Source organism: Macaca fascicularis, chromosome 3 (assembly GCF_037993035.2).
Source record: "Macaca fascicularis isolate 582-1 chromosome 3, T2T-MFA8v1.1".
NCBI classification, from domain to species: Eukaryota; Metazoa; Chordata; class Mammalia; order Primates; family Cercopithecidae; genus Macaca; species Macaca fascicularis.
Genome location: NC_088377.1, coordinates 41,781,110 through 41,809,049, shown reverse-complemented (window position 1 = coordinate 41,809,049; position 27,940 = coordinate 41,781,110). Strand labels below are relative to the sequence as shown.

General features: G+C 48.1%; 1 long non-coding RNA gene across 5 annotated transcripts in view; it reads right to left on the bottom strand.

The window, feature by feature from the left end:
• LOC135970060 (uncharacterized) overlaps nucleotides 1-27,940 on the bottom strand; it is a 122,243-nt gene that overhangs the window by 32,938 nt on the left and 61,365 nt on the right. For 4 of the 5 annotated variants that reach the window (XR_012433181.1, XR_010585501.2, XR_012433180.1 and 1 more), the window contains exon 1: nucleotides 24,089-24,423. The exons of the other annotated variant lie outside the window; for it this stretch is intronic. This is a non-coding gene — a long non-coding RNA (uncharacterized lncRNA). Of the gene's footprint in view, nucleotides 1-24,088; nucleotides 24,424-27,940 lie in introns of those variants that run through there. 5 annotated transcript variants of the gene reach the window in all.

Genomic DNA, 27,940 nt, shown 5'->3' with positions numbered 1-27,940 from the left:
CCAGTCTGTCTCCCTTAAGATGCAATGTCTCATATGGGGAAAAAAAATCAAGAGAAATCTAATAAAGGCCATAAAATACATCAGTTTCAACATGAAAATTTAATAGTACACTTTAAATTGAACATGAGTTAATTCACATTTCCAAACCTCTAAAAGCACGGTTACTGGGAGGGAGTGGTTTGCAACACACAAAGGCAGCTCTGTAGAAGGGCCCAGGCTGGATGAGGGCTCAAACATCAGAGCAAGGAGAAAGTCTGAATAAACTCTCTCCTGCCCTGCTGCTCTCCTCTTCCAAAACACACTGGTTATCTGTCAGTTTAGAACAAGGCCTAGGGAGGTGGGAGGCAGGCCTGGGAGGGTCACCTAGCAACCAAGCTCCTCACCCACACAACCCCACCAGGCTGAGCTGAGCAGTACACACAAAAACAACTAATTCTCCCCAAAAAGAAGACGGAAGGCAGCACACTGCCACGCCAGGCGCCCTGCAGGTGAGAAGACTGAGGGGGGCCAGAGGTACCTTTAATCTTGCTTGCATGGTGGAGGGAGGGGAATAATGCCACTCACTTGAGTGTTGCACAATTCTTTCTAGCACTGAGTGGCAGAAAACAAAAATTATAGATGCTTCCTCAGAGAAATGTTTCTGAAGAACTGCACATAAATTACGTTCAGGAAATAGCATTATGAATGCCTCAAGTGCTTCTGTTTTTAATAATCCCAGAGTAATTCTATAAACCCGGGAATCAGTCTCACCCAACTCCAGGATCACGGCCCAGGTGACGTGGGCACGCACATCCTGAAGCTCCAATGCTTCACTAAAGTGGGGCGAGCGAAAATCATCCTGGGTATAATTTACACGGACACAGGAAGGTGGCTGAGCCCCAAACCCCTAAACCAGGAAGACCAGCATCCTTCAGGGGCCTCACCTCTGTCCTTTCCCAGCCTCTGGGAACCACCACTCTGCTCTCTACTGACACAAACGCTGCTCCAAGATACAACCATCTGACCTGGTTGGGATCCAAGTACCCAAGTGCAGGATTGTACATCAGACCCGTGAAGCCAGGATTACAGCCACTGAACGGTAGTTTTCTATCCCACGGAAACCGGCCTTACTAGGGGCTTTTTCGGGGACCACCGACCTCACGCCACCACCCCTCAACTACTTCAACTAACTTATATCATGGCAGAGGCCTCTCCAGGCAGACTAGCCCTGTCCGGGTCCTGCTTCATGGCAAACCCTCCAGACAAACGTCCTTGGCCTCCCCTCCGGGAGGCTGTGCTCGGAAGGTGCCCTCACTTACTTCTGTGGCTCTGAGACATTTAACTAGAGCCCAACACACCTCTTCCTGTTCACATAGTATTGAGTTAACAGATTTTTGTGAGTCAGTTCTCACTGGGAAAAACACCATTTCAGGAGCCCCAATGACCACAAAGAAAACGTTTTTACCTCCCCTTATGTGACGTCGGCAATGCCAGGTCCAGGAAAGGTTCTGGATCTCAGATAATGGCATATCCACTCATAGCAAGTCTTGGTCTTGTTTCACAAGCTATCAAATGCTGCCCAGAAGCAGGAAAAACCCCACAACGTGGCAGGGAGGGGCGGTCAGCGGGAGTTCTAAGGCCAGACCACCCAGGTCTGCTGACAGCGTGGCGAGGGGCAAACAGTGCAGGATGTAAGGCCAGACCACCCGGGTCCCGCTGACAATGTGGCTTCAGGAGTTTCCTAAACCCTCTCCTCTCCAAGTTTCATGTCAGAAAAATGTGGTGATAACCGTGTCCACCTCGTGGGATGACGGGAACACACACAGTAACAGTGTCAGCAGGTGTTTTGCTGGGCACCTGGTGAGGCCACACTGCTGTAGGCTGCCCCACGTGAAAGCCAATTCGTTTAAAATATATATATATATATGTATGTGTGTGTATATATATATGTATGTATGTGTGTGTGTGTGTATATATACACACATATATATATGTGTGTGTGTATATATATATACATATATATGTATGTGTGTATATATATATACATATATATGTATGTATGTATATACCCCAAACCTACAACCCTATAAAGGTCATTAATCCTAGTTATCCTCAAGGTATTGAGCGATCAATAATGAGCCATCCCCCTGCTGCTGACCTGCCTCAGCCCCACCCTCCGGAAACCCCGCATCCACACCAGCTACACAGGATGAGGCCAGGGAAGGAGCAGGACTGTGTCTTGAGAACTTAAACTCTGGGAGCTGAGTTAAATCAGTGCCGCTCAAATCTTGTCACCAACTATCTTGTTAAATTGGGAGATTCCATCTCTGGGGATCTTGAGGGAACCTGAGGCTCTGCATTGAGTGGGGTGAGCACTCGTGCTGGAATGAGATGGCAGGGAAAGCAACCGAATCTGGGGTCGCAGCTGCCTGAGGCTTGGGCACCAGGGCCCTCAAGACAGTGGCAGAGGTCCCAGGAGGCAAGTCCCGGTGCAGAGACTCATGGACCAAAAGCTTGCTCCAGGGCCAGGAAGGGCTGCTGCACTGACAGCCATGAGGCAGGCAGCCTTCAAGCTCCTCCAGCTGCTATCCTGCAGGCAGGGAGGACAGTACCCAGACCACCCCAGGGCTCCCCAGCCTTCCAGGCGGGTACTCTTACTCCAGCCACTGACAAGAGTTCCTATGTTCCATGCTAGGTTGAAACAGTGCCCCAGGCCTTGGGGCACATGCACCCTCCTGCAGGGCCACTCCTACCCAACACCTGGGAATGGCTATTCCCACACATCCCCAACTCACAGCAAAACTTAAAAATGAAAGTCGGAAGATACAGCCAGAAAAGCAATGCTCAAGAAGCAACTCCAGAGTGACTCTTCCTAGAGCTATTGCTACTGAACATCTTTAAAAACATTTCCAGGGTGACTTCCTAGAGCTATTTCTGTTGAAAATCTTTAAAATTCTTCATTTCAAAATTAGCTTTTATTACACTGTCTTCCCTATTCTACCAAGACTCTAGAAAACAAAACCATTACAAATTCCCATTCTATCTTATAGCAAGTTAGAAATACACATGCTTCCTCAAAGGATTCTCCGTGTTTCCTTGGCGATATCCTTTCCATGCCCCATGCTACTGCCTGCAATAGGGAAGGCTTTTCCAACCCAACCCATCCCAGCCCAACCCAACCCAAACCAACCCAGCCCAACTCAACCCAACCCAAGGGCCCTGAGACAGGCCCCTAACGAATCGTCTACAAACTCCTGAGACAGGCTTGCCCTAACGAATTGTCTGCAAACTCCATCTTCCATTAAAAACAGTACTGAAAATGAGCATATTAACTCTTTTTAAAAATTACTGTAAAGCGGACAGTGTTCAGTTCTGTGAATTTCGGCACAAATATTCTCATAATCACCATCACACAAGCAGAACAGTCCAGCAGCCCCAAACCCACTCACGGGGCCTCATAAGCATACCGTCCCATTCCCAGCAACCACCGTCTCTGTGTTCTCCCATCCTCCGAGTCTGTCTTTTGCAAGTGTTGTGGCAAAACACTCGCAAAATCACGATTTCCTGGGCATCGTGCTTGGAGGTGCACCCAGGGTGTCCTGTGATCAACAGCCAGGCCTCGGGGCTGCTGGATGTTTATTATTCCACGTATGGCTGTAGCACATTGTAACCTGTTTTGGGCAACTACAGACAGCGCTATTAACATCTGGGCACAATTTTTCTTAAACATCAGCTTCTGTTTCTCTAGGGTAAATACCCAGGAGTGGGGTCACCGGGCCCCACGTTTGTGTGAGTTCAGTTTTATAAGAAACCGCCAAGTTGTCTGCACCGTGCTGAACCCCAGCATCGCACAGGAGTCTCGACTGCCTGTCCTCACCAGCACCTGGGGCTGTCGGAAGACCTTAGTCAGGCGCTCCAGCAGGGGTGTGAACAAATTCACTGCGGCTTTGGTGCACATCTCGGTGCAACCAGTCACGCTGAAGGTCATTTCAGATGCTTTCAGGCCATCCTCCCATCCTTCTCAGTGAAGCATCTGTTCAGGTCTCTTCCCGCTTTTAAGTCAGGTGGTTTGTTCTCTGTCATGAGCCGTGGGAGTCCTGTGCATTCTGGATACGAGTCCTTTGCCGGCTGCATGGTTCATAGACATCTTCTCCCCATCTATCGAAAATGTGTCTCTTCAATTCCCTAGGGGTGTCTTTTATATTAGAAGTTTAATTTTGATGAGTCTTACTTACTTGTTTTCTTCCTTGATTATGGATCATGGTATCATGGTTAAGAGCTCTCGCCCTAGGTCTTGACAATTTCCATTTCTTCTACAGGTTTTGTAATTTGGTATTTTACATTCAGGGCTATGGTCCACCTTAATTTTCATACAGGAATTTCTCCCTGTTTTCACTCTTTTGCATACAGCTGTCCCATAATTCCAGCACCATTTGTTGAAAAGACTCAAATTCTACTGAACTGCTTTTGCGTCTTTGGGTCTGTTCTGGACTCCACTCTGTCAGCTGACCCGTGTGTCCATCCTGAGCATAATTTATGACTTTAGTGGCCGTCTCTGTGAAAAAAGTAATTCTGTCTGGAAGCAAAAACCACATTAGAAATGCTCTAAATAAGATTCTTCCTCTTGTCAGGAGAGCAAAGCCACCTCCCCAAGGTGAGGCCTCAACAGCTCCCAGGCACAACCTTTACACACAATGGGGAAGGCAATTCATTTCAAGGTAGTTACCAAGGGCCACAACGTGAGACCAGCATAGCCATGAAAACTGCAATAATTTCACAACAGAATGAAATTCATAAAGAACTGCTGAGAAGCGTGTGATAAGTTACATGAATCACTGTTCCTTAAATTCTGACGGTTGACTAGAACAGAAATAGCTTCACGGTACAGTTCAAAGAAGAGAAAGGTAGGTAGGGGTGGTTTCCACACCACACAGGGCCTGCAGGAAAGGGACACTCTTCCTCTAAACGGGAGATCCCGGGAGTGATGTGATAAACCATGGTGAGAGGCACGGAACTGTGCAAGCCGGAGTCGCGGCCTTTGCCCCACCACGGAGCCTGTGTCCATGAACGACGAGGCTCGAATGTCAGGCTGAGGCAACCGAGGCAGTTATCAGGGGACAAGAAAACGAGCGCACGGTGGAGGCAAAGGTCTGAAATTGAGCGGCAACTTCTAGTCAAGTGGGACAAACTGACTCAAAATACAGGTTTCTAAAACCACCACAGCGAGCTGTTCCTCGGCTCTGGAAAGGCTAAGTGACTAATGCCCACACTGAGCATCTGCTCCCAGAGACGACCCTGGTGACCTAAGGCTCAGCTCCTCCAAGCCCGCGCCGAACCTCATTGAGGAACTTTGCTGGTATCTTATGGTACATTGACATGTTCCCTTAAAATCTGGTATTTCATCAACAATGCAGGCGTCAGCTTTGACTCATTCACATTTCGATTAAACAAGATAATTTACACCCTGGCCATCCCAGGTAAGAGGTTTACTACAATCTTTAAAAAGAGCCAGAGGCTACAGTCTGCTCCTACACAACACCATGTCTCTACAAGTTCGATGGGTTTTTACTTTCCATGTCTTCACTTGCTTAGTGCTAGAAAGCAGATTAAAAACAGAAGGAACCCAGAAACACTCTTGAATGAGGCTCAAATATCTTGCAGTCATCATCGTGATGAGATATTTATTAAACAGAAATGTTCTCCCCTGTGGAAAGCAGCACACATCAACACACACCGATAAGTGTCGCCAGCATTCCAGATCATCTTCCCTTCCATGGCCACAGTGGAGAGCAATGGACCACGCACACCTGCAGACCCACAGAAAGCGGGGTGACACGGCCGATTCTTGTAGCGAGCAGACCAGGGTGCACTCAAAGTGCATCTCTTTCCAGAGGGCCGCCATGGAAAGTTACACATTTATTCCACGAGTTAATGGCGCTGCACCAAACATTTCTATAAGATTGCCTGAGCAAGCTTTTCCTTCTGCCTAAAATGTCCTGACACAAACTGAAAAAGTTCTTGGAGCTGCTAAAGACTTCAGTATCCCCTTAACTATTGTCATGCACGTCCGTGTGAAGAGACCACCAAACAGGCTTTGTGAGGGCAACATGGCTGTTTATTTCACCTGGGTGCAGGCGCGCTGAGTCTGAAAAGAGTCAGCGAAGGGAGGTAAGTGTGGGGCCATTTTATAGGATTTGGATAGGTAAAGGAAAATTACAGTCAAAGGGGGGTTCTCTGGCGGGCAGGAGTGGGGGTCACAAGGTGCTCAGTGGGGAAGCCTTTTGAGCCAGGATGAGCCAGGAAAAGGAATTTCACGCACACACAAAAATCATCGCTTAAGCAAGGACCGGCCGTTTTCACTTATTTCTGGTAAAATATTATCAGTTAAGTCCAGGCAGGGCATTTGCACTTTTGTGATTCTTCAGTTACTTCAGGCCATCTGGGCGTATATACGTGCAAGTCACAGGGGACGCGATGGCTTGGCTTGGGTTCAGAGGCCTGACAACTATAGTCTTTACTTTTAAGGTGTGGGGTAAGATCATATAATCCCCAACTAAGCTCCTGATGCTGTGTGTGGCATTCAGCAACAGCACGTTCCATTCCTGGATTACATTTGACTCAAGAGTCCACAGTGAGAACGATTTCTGGTGAATGAAACACCAGGCAGGAGAGCGATTCCGCTGGGCAGCTCTTCACACACAGCCCAGGAGCTGGGGGGAAAGGAAGAGGCCCAGGCGCGTCCACCGTGCTCACGCCCCCTTGGAATGCGCCCCACTCCTAGAGACCCGGACCCAAGGGAAATCTGACCTGAAAATGGGCAAACCCTCACTTTGGCAGAGGGATAGGGACTCGAGGCCACAACTTGACCTCAGAGCAACACAAGTGCAGACACAACACCCCAGGACACCCTCCCTACCCAAATTCAAGGAGGAAAACCAACGCCCCGCCCCCTTGCGGAAACCCCCGGCTGCTGGAGCAGACGCCTGCCGGCGTGTACAGCCTCTCCCCCTCCACGTTCCGGGCTCACCAACTGTGCCTCAGCCCTGGCACTGCTCGCCACACCCACAGGTGTGCCAGGAGGGGCAGGTCCTAAGGTCTCCATTACACCAAAGCCTGCAAGGCAAAGGGGCCGCTCCCTCCAGCAGGAGTCCAGAAGCACACACTGCACCAGCATCACAGCGTGAGAATTCTCTCCTTGGTCTCCGAGTCTCCAGTCTGTTGCCCGCCAGGGTCTTCTGCCAACGGCAAGGCCCAAGCTGGGCGGCACATTTGGTTCTCACCATTTCCCTTGTCAAGATCAATACTGCAAACATATCCAATTCATCCTGTCACTAAAAATCAAATAATCCGCCATCTCCATCACAGATGACGCAGTCAGGTTTCCGTTACCGGGGTGTTTTTTTTTTTTTTCTTTCTATTTTGAGATGGAGTTTCTGAACGTCGCCCAGGGTGGAGTGCAGTGGTGCAATCTCTGCTCACTGCAACCTCTGCCTCCCGGGTACAAGTGATTCTCCTGCCTCAGCCTCCCAAGTAGCTGGGATTACAGGTGCCTGTCACCATGCCTGGCTAATTTTCATATTTTCAGTAGAGACGGGGTTTCACCATGTTGACCAGGCTGGTCTGGAACTGCTAACCTCAGGGGATCCATCTGCCTCCTCCTCTCAAAGTGCTAGAATTACAGGCGTAAGCCACCACGCACAACCATTACTGGTGTAATTTCTATGCCACTCTCTCACACCCACTCCTTTTTTTTTTTTTAAAAGAACCATCTTTATGGCTATATTTTTTCCAAGAGAATCAGTTACCCATTTGAAGTACAAATAAGACATCGTGTTTAAAAACCAAAAATGCCAATTTGCACACAAGTCTCCAAATACCCAGTCGATTTGAGCCTTCAGAATAAGATCAAACTGTTGGCTGAATATAACTTCCCTTTCCATCTGTCTGCCTGTGAGTTAGACACAAGGACGAAGCCACGAGCTAGGGACATAAAGGCAGGAACCACCAAGGTAGCCCAGACTCCAAATAAAAGCTCAAAGGACCAACACAAAGGTACCACACCCTGCACGCCCTCCTCTCCTTCCTTTTCAGAATTTCCAGAGGATGAAACAGGGACCTCCTCAGACGTCCCACGGTGCAGGCAGCCAGAGGGGAAGGCGGCGGCAGCCTGAATGAGGTGACCGGGAAATCACATTCCACAAACAGAAATTCTCCATGTGCTTTACATCCTCTGTCTCTGAAGAACTATGCCAGTCTAACAGTCGCTAGAAAACCGCATTCAAGTGTCATTTCACATTTCAAGCAAAGAAAACAGTGGTGGGGTATGAGGGAAAAACATAGTCATGTGTTCTGGGGTATTAAATAAGTTTTTTTTCTGTTATAAACATATAATTTTACATTCTCAGTTTTCTGTATAATTGATATGCTTCCTAATTGGCAGACATAGTAATAAAAAGTGAATTCCAAGTGTAAGATTGGAGGACCCGTTCACATGGCTTCAGGTTCTGCTACTGTGTTTCAACTTAAGAAAATGGTTCTATGCGTTGGTAACAAGGCCTGAGAGTCTGTGCGTGAGTCTGTGTGGCTGTCATCAGGGTTCGTGTTGGCTCCGTAGCAGAGGATGTTACACTGTTACATTATCTTCTACAAAAAATCCTGAAACAATGAAGGCTGAATAGACATAAACACCCTCCCAAAATAATCCAAATGTCCACCGATATGAAAAACAGATGAATTACGGTTTCCATCATGGAATATTCCTCAGCAGTGAAAACAAACTGTAGCCACAGGTGCCAACCAGGATAAAGAAAACCTTTTAAACACGTTTAAAGTGAACCGACTAGGCGGAATTCCTCGATTACAGGCATCTGCTCCAAAAGGGTACTGTTCTGAATCCTGTGATGTAGAATGATAGTTAGCAACCCTGTTTCGGGGCACATCTAGAAAAAAGCAAAATAATGACTACACAATTTTAAATTCTTTGTAAATTATAACTATTACTATGAAAATTCTAAAAATGTGAAAATCTTCCCAACTGTTATTGGACAAGCTTCAAAATAAATACCCTAGCATTGCTTGCCACACCCACAGGTGTGCCAAAATAAATGAAAATATAGCCCAAGTGAGTAGAATCGAAACCTGAAGATGTACGAGCCGTCCCTGCCTCGCTATCTATACATCGTGTAGAAATTTAAGAGCAGGTAGTGACACTGCAATGCAAGGCTCAAACCAACTGGGTATTTGGAAACTTCTATGCAAATTGGCATTTTCGGTTTTTAAACACGGTGTTATTTGTACTTCAAACAGGTAACTGGTTTGATTTCCTTGGAAAAAATATAGCCATAAACCTGGTCTAAAAAAAAAAATAATACGGGAGTGGGTATGAGAGAGAGTAGCTTAGAAATTTTAAAAGTATCGGCAGGGAGCAGTGGCTCATGCCTGTAATCCCAGCACTTTGAGAGGCATGCCCCACGAGGCCTTTGAGGACAGCGGTCTCCTCTGCTGCCTTCCTGCTGGACTGACCCTAGGACATTCACTGGGTTTCCACCCCTGTCTCATTCAACATCCCAAGGGTGGTCTTCATCCTCGTCTGGGGCTCAGCTCTGCCCCAATTTCCTAAATTTCTGCCTTCAGAGCCTGAAAACACCCACGCCCAGGGTCACCCTAAGTCCACGTTTACCCCAGAGAGTCCCAATTTTATGTTTTCCCAGCATGGCCTTAGTGATAATTTGTCCTGTAAATTCCAACTGCCTTCACACCTCACCTTTGCTGTCTCCCAGTAGACCCCACTCAGATGCACATGCCCCAGACCCCACACCCAGGTCTGCGCATGCTGCCCTGCTCTGCCCATGTGGGGACCACCTCTCTTTCTTGAGGAATCAGCTGGCGATCATCATCTTGTGGAGGGCTGCCCTGACTTCCAACTCTCTCCAGCAAAGGCAGAATCCATCCTCGGTACTTCCCCAAAACTCAGACCAAGTATGAAGATGGCGCAGATGCTAGCTGTGCCTGGGATGCCATGGGCAGGGTCCCCAGATACTCTGCACATGGCCCGGGGCACCGCCTGAACACAGCAAGTGCTGAAGAAATAAAACTGACATGCGCTGACCTCTGATAGGGCCTCCGTCACCATCCACATCTGTCTCTCCTCTGGACAGTAAAATCCATAAGACACGGAGGGCTTGTCTCACTCATCTTCAAGCTCCCAGGGTCACCCTGGCAGGTAAAGGGGACTCAAATGTCTTCTGAAGGAAGCGGCTCGTTAGCTGCCGAGTTAAAGGGCCTCTGAAATTCAGAGCTCTGCATAGGAGTCCAGCACACTTTATTATGAATGACTCCAACCACGGCAGAAGTGGCCGTGGAACCAGTGCTACCCAATTCAGGGTTTGTTCACTGTTTCTCAGTTCATTATCACAACTCATGCTCACAGAGCAGCCGCACACAGATCCTCAGACGTCTACACAGAGTGGGACAATGGCGCCAAGTCACGTGAATGTCCTGTTGCAGACTGGGAGACACCGGTCAGACACGGAGCCAGGCAGAGCACAGACCTCGCGTTAAATCGGCTCCTTGGATTTAAATCGGCCAGGCCCTTTCCTATCTGCACAGCTTCTACAAATTCAACTCTCACACCTGACACCTAATAATACTGCACACCCCCATGTGAACCCCCCATTTACCTCCCAAAATGACCCGGCATGGCCGAGTACAAAAAATTTCAACATAAGGGAACTGGAGGGCATGTGGGGCTTTCTGGAGTCCCTGCTGCCTCCTGATGGGAAGGCCCAATGCTTCACACCTCTAGTGAAGGGCGGGTCTCTTCGCCCCCCCAGCTTTGACCTGGAGCTTAAATCAGCATTAACTAAATTTCATTTTCCAGGACCAACTTCAAAGGCCTTCAAAGCCAGAGAAGAGAGAGGACATGGAACACGCCCTCAACCTCAGACCTGCTGCAAGCACGCACTTCTCAGATGCGTCCCAAGGTGCACAGCGTGTCCGTTGCCTGTTTCACATCCACCGACCTGCAGGTCTTCTATGTGGCATCAGCCTCCTGGGCAACGGAAACAAGAGGAATAATGGCAAGTCCCCTCTGCAGCAAAGGTGAGGCAAAGGGACCCAACGCAATGGAACTGGCCTTTTTCCGACAGTCTCAAAACAGAAGGAAAATACTGTACAGCCAACTTCCCCTCACGCAGGTTTATTTACCTGTGACTCAGAGGCCATGACAGACAACTTCAGGTTCTTACCGATTCCTATTTTCCCCATCCAGGAAGCCTTTGTTTTTAATATCGTACGAACTTGCCATTTTGTACGCCAAAAACAGCAAATATTGGCAGTTTCCTACAGTTCAACCGAATAAAATATGATCATGGCCTTTTGTGAAACCATGAAGGAAAGGTGGATATCTCAATATGTGTTTCCAGACTGGCTTTGTTCCTGAAGCACTAACTCTGTTCACTCAGGATTTTAGACACTGAAGAATAAACATCAATATCCCACCAAGAAAACCAAAAAAATGAAATAATTTTGCATCCACCTTGGAGCCTTTTCAGGACAAGGCAGGACACAAATTTTTAAAAAGCTGCAGTTGTCCCTCTGTATACACAGGGACATGGATTCCAGAACACCCCCCGAGTTTACCCAAATCTACGTATCCACAGGACCCCGCAGCCACCCTATGGAAGCGCATGTAGGAAACGTCGGCCCTCCACAAAGCCAGGTTTTTTCAGTAAGGGTTTGGTTGGAAAATATTTAACATAAGTGATCCTTCGAAGCTCAAAACCTATGTTGTTCAGGGTCAGCTGCATTTACTACTTGTGTCATATCTGAGGCCTGAAAGCCATCATTCTCGATACCTTAACGTGATGGTTAACAAACTAACTGTTCTGATTAGAAAGAGGAAAAAGCTTATTTTTAAGCTGACAATGAGAGTGGATGCACTACGGTGAACAGAGAACAGACCTAAGCAAGCACCAAGGTCGGGGTGACTGTCTATGCTCAGACCCACGAGGGCCTGTTCCTCCATCTCCCTCTGCTGAAAGGGATAACTGCTTCTCCCCCATGACTAAAGGGCCTTTTTTAAATATTCACACGAGAAGTGCTATGAAAAGCTGAAAGGTCACAGATAACATTTTAAAAAATAAGCACTAACGTAAGCATTTAACAAGCCCATTATGATTTTTTTAAAAAAAAATGGTATTAAGTTCTTGGGTGTGGTAGCTCATGGCCGTAATCCCAGAACTTTGGGTGGCCGAGGTGGGTGCATCACCTGAGGTCAAGAGTTTAAGACTAGCCTGGCCAACATGGTGAAACCCCGTCTCTAACGAAAAATACGAAAATTAGCCAGGCATGGTGGCAGACGCCTGTAGCCCCAGTTACTTGGGAGGCTGAGGGAGGAGAATCACGAACCCGGGAGGGAGAGTTTGCAATGAGCCAAGATCATGCCATTGCACTTCAGCCTGGGCGTTGAGTGTGAAACTCCATCCCAAAAAGAAAAAAAAGTATCAAGTTTTCCTTCCAATGAACCTATCATTCAGCCACCGAGGTATACTATAGCTACTTATTCAGCCATGAGATACACCACAGGAGATACAGGCGAGCAGGACACAGTTCTTCCCTGAAAGAAGGCTGCACCCTCGACAGAAGGGAGGCACACACTCCGAATGGAATAGGCATAGGGAACAGATGCTGCTGCAGGTGGAACTGGTTGCACAGAGCACCCGCTCAAGTGTCTGAGAAACAAGGAGCCGTTGGTGCCATCACCTTCCATACCTGAGCTGGGGCAGTGGGGAGCCTGTCATCACCACCACCACCACCCGGGACAAAGAGCCCCAGAACCACACAATGAGCTTACAAACTCACCGAGACGATGACTGAGCAATGTGCGTGGAGTGATGCGAACACGCAGACTTCAGGGCCACGCGCGGCGTTGGTTTTGTGCATCAACCTGAGCGTGCCCGGGGTGCCCAAATGGCTGGCTCTGCATTATTTCTGTGTGAGATGCATGTTTGCCTCTGGACTGAGTGGAGACCCATCCTCGCCGGTGTGGGGGGCACCACCCTATCCACCCAGGGCCCAAGTAAAACAGCAAGGCGGGGAAAACTGGGTTCACTCCACCTGTGTGGCTGATGGGCCGGTGACATCTGTCTTCTGCCGCCCGTGCTCCTGGGTCTCAGCTCCTCAGACCCGGGTGGGATCTGCACCCTCCGCTTCTCAAGTCTTCAAGCCACACCCTCCCAGGACTCTAGCTTGCAGGCTGTGGGTCCTGGGGCTTCTTGGACTCTGTAGCCCCTGCAGCAAGCCTCCCCCTGGAGACACACGCACACCCGGCTGGCTGTCTCTCTGGAGAGCCCTGACTAAAAGCCGCCCCATAAGTGGTCTTCAGAGTTTCTTTCTAGCCCTAAGATCCCAGCGCCCCTCCTACAATTCTAGGCGGAAAGGTGAACGGAGACCAATGGACAGAGGTGTGTGCGAGGACACGCCAGGCAACCGCACTGGGCAGGAGGGCACTAATGCTCACTAAGCAAAGAATCAATGTTGCTTGCCACAAAAATGAGAACAGTAAAGATTTCTTCAAACAGAAATGAGTTTGTTTCATGATTTGCTCTTAATACATAAGAAAGCATAAAAGTAGGCCTATTAACAATTACGTAAGTCTTTAGAGGCCCTTGAACTACTTCTGTCCCTTTGTGTTTTTATAAAAAATAAGCCTGAGGTTAAAGAGAATAACATCACTGGCCACAGCTGGGGCCACGCAAGGACACAGCTTATACCCCTGAGGTCCCTGGATGCCCCGAGTCCTTTCCTTGCTATTTATGGCAATGTGGGAGAAACCAGGGGGTCTGAGCATGGACCTGACCGTGCTCCCAGGGGCCGAGGAAAGCACCCATCTGTCCAGTCTTCCCTCCACCCCGCCGTTCCCTCCTACCCAGACTCTTGGGCTGACGCGGCTCATGCACTCAGCAGCGCCATCATTCAACGTTTAGCTTCGCATCACGAGGGCCTCCTCTGGCCTCCTCTGACCACTCCTGAACCTGCAGTCAGCACTAGTTTGCAGGACACGCGTGGACAAAGTTGATGGATCACGGCCTCCAACGAGGAAGGTGCCCAGGCAAGGAGTCGGAGAGCCGGGGATGGAGCAGCACTCACCCAGGGAGGCGAAGGCCAACAGCGGCCACCACCGAGGACCTCCCTTCCCACCCTGAGGGCAGCTCACCCAGGGAAGCGAAGCCGACACTGGCCACCACTGAGGGCCTCAAGGGCTCTCCCCACCCCGAAGGCGGCTGCGATCACATTTCCCATCGCACCAGGAGACCCCTGTATTGAGCACAAACCTTTTCAACCTTCGAATCAATAAGGAATCACAACACAGACATTCCCCCAATCCAAATGGCCAGCCCACAAAACAGACACGCAATCATACACGTTTCCTGTGGGAAAATCAGTCAGTCCCTGGGGCCTCGCGCCAGGGGTGGGGGAGCATCATGGGGAGATGCCCCAGCCCCAGCCTGGCTCTTCCCTCTACAGCTCCTTTTCCCTCCTCTTCCCCCCGCCCCCGCTAGCCTCAGAGGCTCCTCCCTCAAATTCTTTCCCCTTGATGAAGTCATTTATGCCCAAAATACAAGGCAAAGTCATGGGGGCTCAAGAGAAAATCCATACCGTGGCCCACGTTTTAGATTCTCATAAGTTTGAGAATAACCAAGCAAGAATCTTTGGCATCTGAATGTGGTCTGAATGCATCTGAGCACACTGCCTGTCACTGGCCCGGAGTGGATCATGGGTGTCTCGGACATCTTCGCAACTCTACACCAATTATTTTGAAACACACTAGCAGAATAGAACCATGTGAATAGCTGCTTCTCAGTTAAAAGTAGGAAAAGACTCCAAAAGCTGCCCTCAAGGAACATCCTTCCCATGAGGAGTTTCTACATCGGGCCCTTCAGGCACAGGCAAGGCCCCTGGGCCCAACTCCCTCATCCCTGCGTCATAAAGCAGCAAAGATGGTGGGGAATAAAGCAAGTGAAGGAGTCAGTCCCGCACAAAACGGGCTCCAGAAGCCACAGCCACTCTCCCAGTGTGGGAGCCAAGTTCAGAGACCTGGAAACACCAGCGTTCCCAGGGAGGAGGGCAGAACAATGCCATTTCCCCCTAGTTTATGGAGACACCACTCCACGTCCTCTGGCCTTAATAGAAGAGACTTCACATAAATGATTTCAATGACTCCACCACACACAGAAAGTGGGCTAAGGGCTAATGCACCCATTTAAATGCCTGGCAAAAACACATTAAATGAACACACAGATAAGCAAGGTTCTCCTGTTATCCACGAAATATTCAGAAACAAATCCAACAAGCAATCTCTTTGCAATCAAAAGACCAATTCAGAGGTGCAGATTAAAAAATAAACGTACAACTGAACCCTTAATACACCAAGAACCAAATTCCACGGAAGTGTTATCACATCACCACCTCCCAGCTGAAGGAAGCAGCACTGGCCACTGACCAGCTGTTCACTCGTGGGTCAGTGAACGAAAGGCAGTGCTGTCCAGGACAACAATGAGATGTTAACCTGAAAAGGGCAAAATTGCAGAGGCTGGAGGGACCTTCCAGGTAACCCGGCCCCCTCAGTGGACAGAGGACCCCCGTGGGGCCACAGAGCCCAGAGCTCCAGTGTGTTTGGGGCAAGCACTCAACTGCAACCCTGATGATGTCCGAACGCCTTCTGCTCTTCTGCGTCTCTGCCCCAATAACAGGGAATCCATGAATGCTAAGGACATATAACGCATTTTACAATACATGTAGATTTTTAGCAAATTAAAGATAAACAGTGACAAACTTTGAGAATTAACCAAAATGTAGTTCAGTGAATGCCCAAACTCAAAGCTAGTCTCCAAGAGGTGATAAGCTGTGTGTGGTGGTTAACGCCTGTAAATCCCAGCAGTTGGGGTGGCTGAGGCAGGAGAATCACTTGAGCCTAGAAGGTTGGGGTTGCAATGAGCTGTCATTGTACTACTGCACCCAGCCTGAGAAACAGAGTGAGACTGTCAAAAACAAACAAACAAAAACAAATTAAAGGAGTTCAAATGAACTCGCCCATACCCTTTAAATTTTCATTTGGGTACATGGGGTGATCTAGTTCCTTTTTCCCTTGCAATACATGAATTAAATATAATCTAACAATTAAATGGGAAAATTTAATTATTTTCCCATTTCATTATTCCCTATCTCAGGGAAAAAGTTAAAATTATTCCCTATTTCAGGGAAAAAGCTAAAAATCATTTTAAACCTTCCTTCCACAAAACAGTATACTCAGTCATCTCTATCTGCTTGATCATGTGGAATTCAGCTTCACATGTCTGCAATACGGTTTTTGTTAAACAGCGTTTATGTAGACAGGCAAGAGAAAGAAACACTTGGTCTATGTAGAAGCAGCAGAAGACACGTTTTAACAGAAAAGGGAGAAGATACCACCGTGTGAATCTGGAAATTCTGTCCTCATCTTGTCCACACACACAGAAAACACCCAAGCAGGTGCCTAGTGTCCAACGGGAGCACAGAAAGGACAGGGATCCCTCCAGTTGTTTAATGACCAGCCCCACTTGTCACCGCCACATAACAAAATCTGCATGGCAACTTCAGCACGTTTCATTCACGATTCCACGGAAATCAGGCTGAAGAACATACAGATGTTTTGCCCACATTTAAAAATCCAAGTGTGGGACTCATAGAAATAAAATACACTATGGGTTCACTTAACTTTTCCAAATTTTTACTTGGAGAAACCTATAAAGTTCTTGTCAGTTACATCCTTAAGTTTTTCAATAATTTTTAAATGCAAAGGTCGGGCAAGACTTGTAAAGAGGTACTCACATACGGCCCGGCGTGGTGGCTCACACCTATAATCCCAGCACTTTGGGAGGCCGAGGTGGGCAGATCACGAGGTCAGGAAACCGAGACCATCCTGGCTAACACGGTGAAACCCCGTCTCTACTAAAAATACAAACAATTAGCCAGGCATGGTGGCGGGTGCCTGTAGTCCCAGCTACGCTGGAGGCTGAGGTTGGAGAATTGCATGAACCTGGGAGGCGGAGCTTGCAGTGAGATCACACCACCGCACTCCAGCCTGGGTGACAGAGGGAAACTGTCTCAAAAAAAACAAAGGAGGTACACACATACATGCTACGTTCTTCTCTCAAAGAGACGGGCCCTTTTTTAAGATTCCAGAAGTAAATGTGGTTGTCACCCTGCTTTTGAGAGGATGGGCTGTGTTTTAATCATGAACACACTTTCCTCCATGCACCAAGGATGAACCATGGGGGCAGTGCTACCGCCGCCTCCCCGCTGGAGGCATTCGTTAGCAGGGCAGGCAGTGCCTCGTGCTGGTGGGCATCCAGCAGTAAGGGGGTCTTGCACTTCACTTCCTGGGCCCAGCCCCAGACAGAGGGGAAAGAGACACCTGTATCGTAACTCATGTATATTTATAGACACACAGAGACTCTGCAGTGCAAGGTGCAGAACTAGAAGGAATCATGGAAATAAGAGGGAAGACATTTGGTTATGACTGGCAGAGCCACCTCCAGCCTCAGCATTTCCTGCCGGAGCCCTCACTGACCAGACTCCTCCAGGGTCACTGCCACTGCCTTCCCCAGCTCATGACAGGGCAGACAGTGACAGAGCCTCAGAACAACCTCCCACTCCTTCCTCACCAGCCCAGGGGACGAGCTGTTCATGAGTGTCCCAAAGCCTGAATGCGGGAACACAGAGGTGACTGAGCAGAAAGTGGGACAGCCACAATGGCCGCGGGTGTGCAGATATTGCAGGGCACCCCAGCAGCCCTTTCCATCTTAAAGAGGACGGCCACGGGTGTGCGGATGCTCCCGCGTGACCCAGCCGTCCTTTCCACCTTATAGGGGAACGGCCACGGGTGTGCGGATATTCCCGGGTGCCCCAGAGCCCTTTTCACCTTAAGGAGATTTTCACAGTCTCATATCAGTCTCCAAACTATTCAGTGAGGTTGGAGGAGTATCACTGTGGACCAACACTGATTGGCACCAAGTAAGGGCAATTTTATAACCATGTCTCAACCATGAAACAATCAGGTCTTTGGCCATCTGATCTAAGCTTTTTCCATAACAAAGTTGGATAATTAAGTTGAACTTTGGTTTTCCAAAGCTTGTTACAGAAACCACATCTTCCTAGGTGTGGCTCTGTGGTGTCGCGTGCACACATCAGTAGCCAGGCTTGCCAAGACTCACGGCACATTACACGTTCACCTGAGAAGGCTGCTCAATCACTGAGGGCTCTGGCGTGCTCTGAAATGAATTTGCCACTTCAGCCTACACTCTACTCCCTTGTTTGGTTAAAGAAACCCAAAAAGCAGAATTTGTTTTGGCCAATCGCCTGCTGACTCAACTGCAGAGGTTTTCATTAGAGTACTTTCATTGCATCATAGAAAGCAAAGTCATATAGATCAACTCATTATTACCACTCCAAAGGTTTAGTAAATCTCCAGATAATCAGGCAAACATTTTAAGAAGCTACATTAAGGTTTACAATACTCAAAATTTAAAACTACATCCGGCCGGGCGCGGTGGCTCAAGCCTGTAATCCCAGCACTTTGGGAGGCCGAGACGGGCGCATCACGAGGTCAGGAGATCGAGACCATCCTGGCTAACACGGTGAAACCCCGTCTCTACTAAAAAAAATACAAAAAAAAAAAAAAAAACTAGCCGGGCGAGGTGGCGGGTGCCTGTAATCCCAGCTACTCGGGAGGCTGAGGCAGGAGAATGTCGTAAACCCGGGAGGCGGAGCTTGCAGTGAGCTGAGATCCGGCCACTGCACTCCAGCCTGGGCGACAGAGCAAGACTCCGTCTCAAAAACAAAAACAAACAAAAAAAACTACATCCATACTTGAAAAAGCCACCATTCCCGTTTTAGATGGCCAAATGCATATGAGAAAGAAAGAAACGTGCTGAGCGCATTTTTTGGGTAACCTTATGGAGAAACTGCCACTTTAAAAATGGCTCTAGTTCCTGGCTCCAGATGGGTGTGGTGGGTTGCCTCACTCAAGTTCAACTCCACCTGAAGCTGGGACACTAGAAATCCATTCCCAGACTCCAGGGCACAAGAATTCCCACTTCTGGAAACAGCCTGGAATGCAGACCTGTAGCAGAGAATTCTTTCCTGCCCACCCTAACCGTCCTCTGTGGAAGGCAACAGTCAAAGACAAGTCCACCCCCCAGGCGCAACTGCACCACGAAGAACCATTTCAAGGTGGAAGGTGATTGATTAGTGCGAACAGGCAGTTTAGCTAATCACTTATAAGGCAGAGATGGGGGGTTTGAAGGCCTGTGTCTGGCCTTGTCCTCGGTAAATGGTCATCTGCAAGTCAGCCTAAGCCACATAGGAAGGGGCTTCTTGCAGTAAAAGTGGGGGCGCAGTTGTGGGGAGGGGGAATGTCTTAACCACCACTGTTTTACAGGATCACAGGGCTCAGGAAATGTTCAGTATTATCACACACCAAGGTTTTTACAGTCTGAAGAAAACTACAGTCCTAAGGTGTCAGTTCTCAAAGCCTTAAGTTCCTCCTGCTAAGATTCCCAGAGGGTCTCGGCTTCTTGCACTGAACCCCAATTTGCACAGGCTCCTGCGTCTTCCTCCTGCAGCAAATGCACATGAGAAGGCTGTGGCTCTGCTGCAGTAATGATGCCATGCAGCTCTAACACCGTGGCAGAGTAATGGCTTTGGCCTGAATGTCCCCAAAACCTCATGCTGAAACCATCTCCGATGGGATACATTAAGAGGTGGGACCTTTGGGAGGTCCTGCTCTCAGGTCTGGGGTTGGTGTCCTTGTTGGGAGGTGGAGGTGCCCTCTTGCTCCTCCACCATGTGAGTCCCAACGAGATGCCTGCTGACACGCAAGAACCTGTGAGATGCTGCCGTCTGTATGCCACAGGCCCTGGGACACCAGATGTGTAGGTGCCTTGACCTTGGACTGCCTTGACCTTGGACTTTCCAGCCTCCAGAGCTGTGAGCAATAAATGTCTGTTTACAAATCACCCAATCGACAGCAGCCGGACAGAGAGACAGTAATGTTACAACATGAGTCACTTTCTCAGTGGGCCAGAGGCCTCCCCATGAGCCACCACCGTAAAGCCAGAACTCCCTGGAGGATGCAAAGGGGTTCACAAGGAATTCTACCCAGCACCAGGGTGTCTGTCCTTTCTCGTAGGAAGATAGCTGAGCCATGGCAGGAAACTACGGGGTGGGTGGGACTAGACAGTAATGTGTCACCTGCTCATCTAAGCCTCAGTCTCCTGCCTCTCATCATGACAGCGGGGGTAACCCCCTCACCTGAGCTGTTAGGGGAGGTAAGATTGCTGGGTGATTAACAATTGTTAGTTCCACAGAAATTAGGCAAAGAATCCGCCCCTACGTCTTATAAAACCAAACCAGCCCAGGAATTCCATATCACTACTAATTTGCATGGGAAAATGCTGGATTCTCATAAGTTCTGGCATGTCATTTGTATTGATAAAGTTTGCAGAGTTGTCACATACTAAGTATGTGAAACAGGAAAATAAATCATGCAATTTGGAGGTTGAAGCAGGAGAATCAATTGAGTACAGGCGGTGGAGGTTGCAGTGAGCCGAGGCCAAGCCACTGTACTCCAGTCTGGGTGACAGAACGAGATCGATCTAAAAAAAAAAAAAAAAAAAAAAAAAAAATTGCTGCTTCATGCTAGTAAAGTGGGCAGATTCTACATGCCAACTCTTATTCAAAGGTCACCTAACACTGACTCAGGAACTCTGGCCCTGATGTGCTTGAAGTTTTAATGCTAACAGTGTTAAAGACCACTCCCCCAGGAGCTCTGAACAAGTACTCCAGGTATACGCTGAACAAGACCACACACTCTCTGACCGAAATCTAACTTCACAGACCCAAACTACAGAACCACAGAAGACACTGCTTCTGTCCAACTTTGTGTTCTGCCACCGTTTGTGTCCGTTATTTCCTACAAACCATCTCATTAGAATTTAGGGCACACAAAAGGCTGATACAACAGGGTTACTTTTCAAAGGTTTGGAGGTGAAGAACAGATACAATGCATTAACTTCCTATGGCTGCTGCAACAAATTACCACAAATGCAAACCTCCTCTCAGCCCTGGAAGTCAGGAGTCCCAGGGCTGAAGTCAAGGGGTCAGTAGGTTGTGTTCCTGCCTGGAGTCTCCCAATTCATAGAGGCCACCATGCAGCTTGGCTCACAGCCCCACACCCCTCTGACCACTGCCCCGGCCTCAGCCCTGCACCCCTCCAGCCCCTGCCCCACCCTTGGCCCATGCCCCTCCGGCCCCTACCCCACCCCCGCCCTCAGCCCCACAGCCCTCTGGCCTCTATCTTATCCTCAGGTCTCCTCCTCTGAGGCAGACCCTCGTACTCCCTCTCATCAATGCACATGTGAGGACGCTAGACCCCACCTGGACAACCCAGGGTCCTCCCCCATCTCACTGTCCGTTACAGTCACATCTGCAAAGCCTCTTTTGCCATGGAAACTTCATTATACTAACAATCATTTAACAAGTCCATTATAATGATGTAAAAATTGGCATTGTTTTCCTCCTAATGAACAGATCAGTCACCCATGTAACCTATAAATATTTAACTATTAAATATACAATACTGTAGGGGACAAAGATGAGGAAGATGGTTCCTCCCTGAAAGATGACTGGACCCTAGATGGAGGGATGAACATTCTGAACAGAATCAACCTAACTCAACATTTGAGTCAGAGAGGCCAAGCAGTAAGACTTTCAAAAAAGCAACCAGAAAGTGTGTACCGTGCCTGTAGTTCACAGCTGAGCCTGGCGTCATGAGCATGAGCGTGTGGACATGCATACCAGACCCAAGTTTAAGATCAAATATAAGGAGCTTTCAACTGTAGTGTTTAACTAGATCTTATTACAAAATAGCTTCTTGATTACAGTTTTTGTCCAAAAAGTTCTCTGTAATTAAAGAAATTAATTTTCCCCTAAAAAACACTTCGCCATCTATCATCCCATAAAAACTAAATGGATATATTAAAGAAAAAAGACAAATGTTTGACTTCGGGGGTTTGCCTACGACTTGGATAAGAATGATTTTCTTCTGGCCAAGCAGGGAGCAGCTGGACCAGACTGGAGGGAAGGAAAAACAAATTTCCACTCTGACCTCAGTTGGACACCAGAGTCTTCCCTGTCAGAATGTGGGTGTAGTGCTTCCAACACACCAGCCTCTGACAAAACTCGGCCCAAGGGTGTGGGAAAAGGCCGTCTACTTCTGAAAAATCTATAAAGTACAGACACATCAAAAGCTTCAGAAGACTGTAAAGTGCCAAGGAGACCACTGCACCCTTGGAGTTTACAGAAAATGGCCAGCATCACACGTGCCTGAGGTCCAGGTTCAGCTCCCAGCTGCCGCGACACCGTGAGCGCAGTCCTGGCTTCCCCTCTGATGCAGAGAGCTGGAAACTCTGCTGGCAGCACTCAGAGCTCAGAACATTCTAGATGAAAGCAACGTGTTCCTTTTAAAATGGGGAACCGGGGCAGCACAACTGAAGCTCTACGACTGTCTCAACTACTGGGTTTCGGGGTAGCATTAGGAAATCGTGAGAATCCAAACCTCAATTTCATACAGATTCCAAACTCACTGCAGGTTCCAGAGTTTCCTGAAGCATTCTTCCAATTTATCACTCAGGATTCCCTTGCCAAAGCTAATAAAGTCTAAATTCCTTACCGAAAAGCCACCATAAGCACCACCACAAATAAGATCAACTAACGCCCGCCCTTTGCACCAAACCTATAAACTGTTACTCACAGAAGACTGCGCTGGAGGCAGCTCTCAGCTGACGCCGAATCCGTGAGACTTCATTATCCCCATTTTGGATCGAGTGTGAAGACTGTCAGCAAACCAGGGCCCCAGTGTGAAGTAGAGAACAGATTCTCTGACACCTGCCTGAACATTTTCTTCCCACCTGTCTTGGATATTGAGCACCCTCAGAGCTACTGAGTCACCCACATTTGCAGGTCATTTATCCAGCCACCAGGAGAACATAATTATGCGATAAAAATGCCTTCTCAGGGCTTTGTCATACTCAACAACGCAGCTCAGAAGGCTTGTGTAAGCCCAAGAAAGGGGGAAGCGTCCTCCAAATAGACAAAGACTAAGGAAAACCGTGCAGCGACTCTCTCAAGACAGCAGAAACAGAGCCTGCTGTAGCCTTTCAGGCCATGCTGGCCACAGCCCTGCGTTAGGTGGCACCATTTCCACACATGCAGCCTGCTGGGCCCATTTGAAAGGTCCCGATTGCGAGACACTCACCCCCACTTCCAGTTTCTGCAAGACCCGCTGCAGCCCCACTCCACCGCGGGGGCCGACTGTTCAAGTTTTCCCGGCGAGACCCCTCAGAGCCTGCACAGCGTCTGAGACTGGGAAGCACCAAGGATCCAGAAACGCACAAACCCGTTCTCCTCATGCTGCTTTCTAGGTTCCAAGTTGTCTTAAGAACGAGTCCTGCATAAAGCTCGGACTGGGGAGCCAGCCACAGCCCAGCAGCACCCAGCTCATGTGCTCCACCCACCCCACAGAGGACCACGGAGGCCCCAGCACACTCTGTCCGCGGGGCAAGACACCAGAAACAGCCACAGTTCAGTGTTCTGCCACCCACCCCGCTGCCCTAATTACCTGCTGTGATCTGAATTCTCATTGGTTGGGTAGGTGATCCCACAGCTCCGCTGCCCTAATTACCTGCTGTGATCTGAAATTGCATTGGTTGGGAAGGGGATCTCACTGCTCAAGCACTCCCTGCTGCCTCCTTGCAAACAACATAAAAAATCCAAAACCTCTCTGAACGTTTACTATAACCTCAAAACAAGACCCATCACCAGACCAGGGAAGATACACACGCACATCTGACAGCTGGTGGGCGTCAGTGACCGACGCCACGGCTTCCGTGTGGCGTGTGAAGCGGGAGGCCTGTCACGGTGACTCAGGCTGGGGTCTGAATAGGGGTCTTCCAAGCAACTAGGCAACCAGGACGCACACCCCAAAACCCAAGTCCCCGCACTCATGTACCTGGCAGAAATGCTGCGTGGCCATTGACACCAGTTGTGCACCAAGACCGATCTGTGTCCTGTGGCCCTCACAACGTCTGTACACGTCTGGGCCCAGCACAGGCACGCATGGCACCCTGCTCGCCTCCAGTGGGGCTCTCTCCTACCAAGGGGGATGGTCCTGAAGTCCGTTGAGATTTCCAAAGCTCTACAAAGTCGTCCTTCCTCCTGCTTGTTCAGAAGACCTAAAGCCCTGAAGACACCAGTGAGAATTGACCTAGCCTCTTAAGGCAGCTCAAACACCTAAACAGAGGAACGCTGGACCTCTCTGCCCTCGGGAGCAGCCAATAACCCACTGGGCTAAGCAGAAGGCACAGATGTCACATCCAGAAGCCAGTGGCGCTCACATTTGCATTCCAAGAGCCACCCTTGTGAGTCCCTCCAAGGCTTCCAAGTCCCACTTGATTGTTTTCATCGTATCTCTATAACATCAGAGACATTATATCTCATGGTATCTATGAGATCCTCTCTACTTTTATGAGCATATATGCTCCCTGACTTACCATGGGATGAAACTGTTCCAATAAACCCAGCGTAAGCTGAAAATATCCTAAATAGAAAGTGCATTTGACATAATAGTTTCAACTTACAATGGATTCATTCAGAGGCAGCCCATCTCGGGCCGAACAATGCACTGAGTGTGACTAGTTCACACCATCACAAGGTTGGGAAAAAAAAATCACAAACGTAACCATTGTGAGCCAGGGACCATCTGTATTGTGGCTCCTGTCTTCAGAGACAACAGAAACCTCTTCTTAGACAAGAATCACAATTTATAATCCTCAAAATGTTAAACTTAGTTTAACAATCTACAGATTCAAACAAAGCCAAAGTAGGCCCACAAGACCGTTTGTGCCATTCGCTAAGACACACGACTCTGTAATAACCCTCACCACAGCCCCTCAGGGTGAGTCCCAGAGGTGGGTGAGGCTTGTAGCTACGGACACTAACAAAACCAAAATCAGAGTACGCAGGTGCAGTCAAGACATATGACTTCTCCACTAGCATATGCACAAATGTTTATCAGCAAATCTGATCTTTGCTTTAACTCCCTCTCATGACCTAAAAAGGAGTCCACCACACACACACACACACACACACACACACACACACACACACACACACCACTTCAAAAACATAATTCGTACTTGCATTCAATTCTGGGCATTTGGAATAGACCTAATGGGGGATTAAACCTCTCCTCCAACCCATTGCTTAGTCTTCTTTGAGGATGAAGGATTTTGCATAACACAAGTCAGCATATAAAAGATCTTGTATAGAAACAGACTTTCAAGTGGTCCTCATTAGAGTGATTCAACTAATATACAAAAGACCCAACACACAGCACAATGTCTATTAGAAGAATGATTAATTTGTTCCCCTCAAAATCCTAATATCTACACAGAAAAAATACCCGATACACATTTTATCATTCTTTACCAGTATAGTCATACAAAGGAGTATCACAAAAGCGAAAGAACACATTTGGTTTGACTCACAGTTCTAAATTTAATATAAAATTGCTAAAACCACCAAGACAAACATGACTATGAAATATTTAACGATCTTCACCTAAATTCAAGTCACCATTCAACCACCAATACCTCTGCTCTCCTTACAGGAACTTTCCAAAAGTAAATTTTGGAATTAACAGGACAAATTTTTCTAGTGATAGAAATTAGGAAGAAATTGGTTGAAGGTGGTTCCTTGGCTGTCAAACTTTTTCTTAATAATATTTTGTAAAATAAAAGCATCAAACAGATCTTTACATTAACTTACAATCTATCAGGCAATACTGGAGCAAGCTTTAAATATTAGCCACATTCTGTCAGGGCTGACTAACATTAAATCAGCATCAGTCTCATGTCTTGCAGTATCCACAGCTCATCTTCTCAAAACCACTTAAGATTTCATAATTAACTCAATTAAACAATCTAAGTCATCTCCTTGATCATTGACATGAAGGGATAATTTTCCCCCAAAATAGTACCTCTTTCCTTGACATGATTTAATCTGTGGTTAGAGTATTTAACAGGATTTCTTTCCTTCTTAGAAAATAAAATATACACCTTTCCAATATGAAAAACACTAACCGATAATGCTATAGCTTAACCAGGTCAAAAGGGTTTTTTTTTTTAAAAAAGTTAAAAAAAGAACCTAACTGCATCTTTGGACCTTATGTGAGGTAGTGTCCAGGGTCACTGGGACCCCCACTTGGTCAGTGCAGCTGGGTACCAATTAAAGACAGAAACCCAAGGGTTCACTCAAAGCCCCTTCCCAGCTCTTCATCCTAGTGGAAGCCATGGGCACAAAGGAATGCGGCATTCCACGGAGGACTTTGGGGAATGGCTGCTTGAGAACATCAAAGTGGCTCACGTCCCCCAAGTATAAAGCCAGTGACTGCTCTCAGCTTCAATGCAGTACCATCCACAGCAGCCAAGGTCTGGAATCACCTGAGTGTCCGTCAACAGGGGATGAAGGGAACGTGACCCGAACATACACAGGAGCAATACTCCACCACACAGCTGAGATCCCTGTCATCTGCGACAGGATGGATGGAGCTGGAGGATATACGTTAAGCAAATGAGCCAAGCAAAGAAATGGAGCATGTTCTCACTCATAAGCAGGAGCTGAGAGCAGATCTCATGGAGGCCAAGAGTAGGTGGTCAACAGGGCCCAGCAGAGCCCACTCATAAGCAGGATGGGCAGAGGCTTGTAACGGGCACAAACACACAGCCTAATGGGAGCACAAGCCCTACTATTGATAAATCAGCAGGGGGATGGCAGTGGGTCATCTACTGTGTATTTCAAAACAGCTAGGAGAGAATAACTTGAACATTACCAGCATAAGGAAAAGAAAATATTTAAAGTGAAAGACATCCCAAGTACACAGATTTCATCAATACAGGGATGAATCAAGATATCACATGCACTCTGAAAACATGTACACATATTATGTATCAACAAAAACAAAAACCAATGACAGAACCATTTGCGAAGCATGTGCAGGAGAAGAATGGGAAGCCTGACATGATGTGGCTGTGTGTCCCCACCCAAATCTCATGCTGAACTCTAACCCTTTGTTGGAAGTGAGCCCTGGTGGGAGTGACTCATGGGGGTGGTTTCTAATGGTTTAGCACAATCCCCCAAGTGCTGTCCTCATGGTAGTTCTGAGATCTGGTTGTTTGGAGGTGCATGGCACCTTCCCCTTCACTCTCTCTCCCCTTCCAGCCATGTGAAGACATGCCCACCTCCCCTTCACCTTCCACTCTAAGTTTCCCCAGATGTAGAAACCTGTACAGCCCACAGAACTGTATGCCGATTAAACCTTTTTTTTCCTTATTACCCAGCCTCAGGTAATTCTTTATAGCAGTGGAAGAACAGTACAGTCCTCAGGACCAGCAGTGTTTTCTTTCTCCCCAGGAGCCAACAAGGTCCCACACACTAGCTGGTTTTCCAAAGCCTTTGCCAGAATGCTGAGGCTGTTTTGGGGATACGGACTTTCCCCATCTCTGGCAAACCAGATGGGGCATCCTATTTGCCTCTTACCACCTTTCTCAGACAAACCCTACCTCTGAAACATCCTCCGCCAGGGGCCTCCTTCAGCAGCAGCAAAGCTGAGTATTCCTTGCACCTCCCTTCTTCTGAACAAGTAAACATCTTAAGCTTATTTTTCCATCTTCCCAGCTCATTGAAAAAAATATCTTATGCTTTCTATTTTCCTAACACACACACGGAAGAGAAGTGCCGTGAGGGCAGGGGCTCTTGCTTTCCCGGATCTGAGCCTGGCCCTCAAACACTAGACGAATTCATA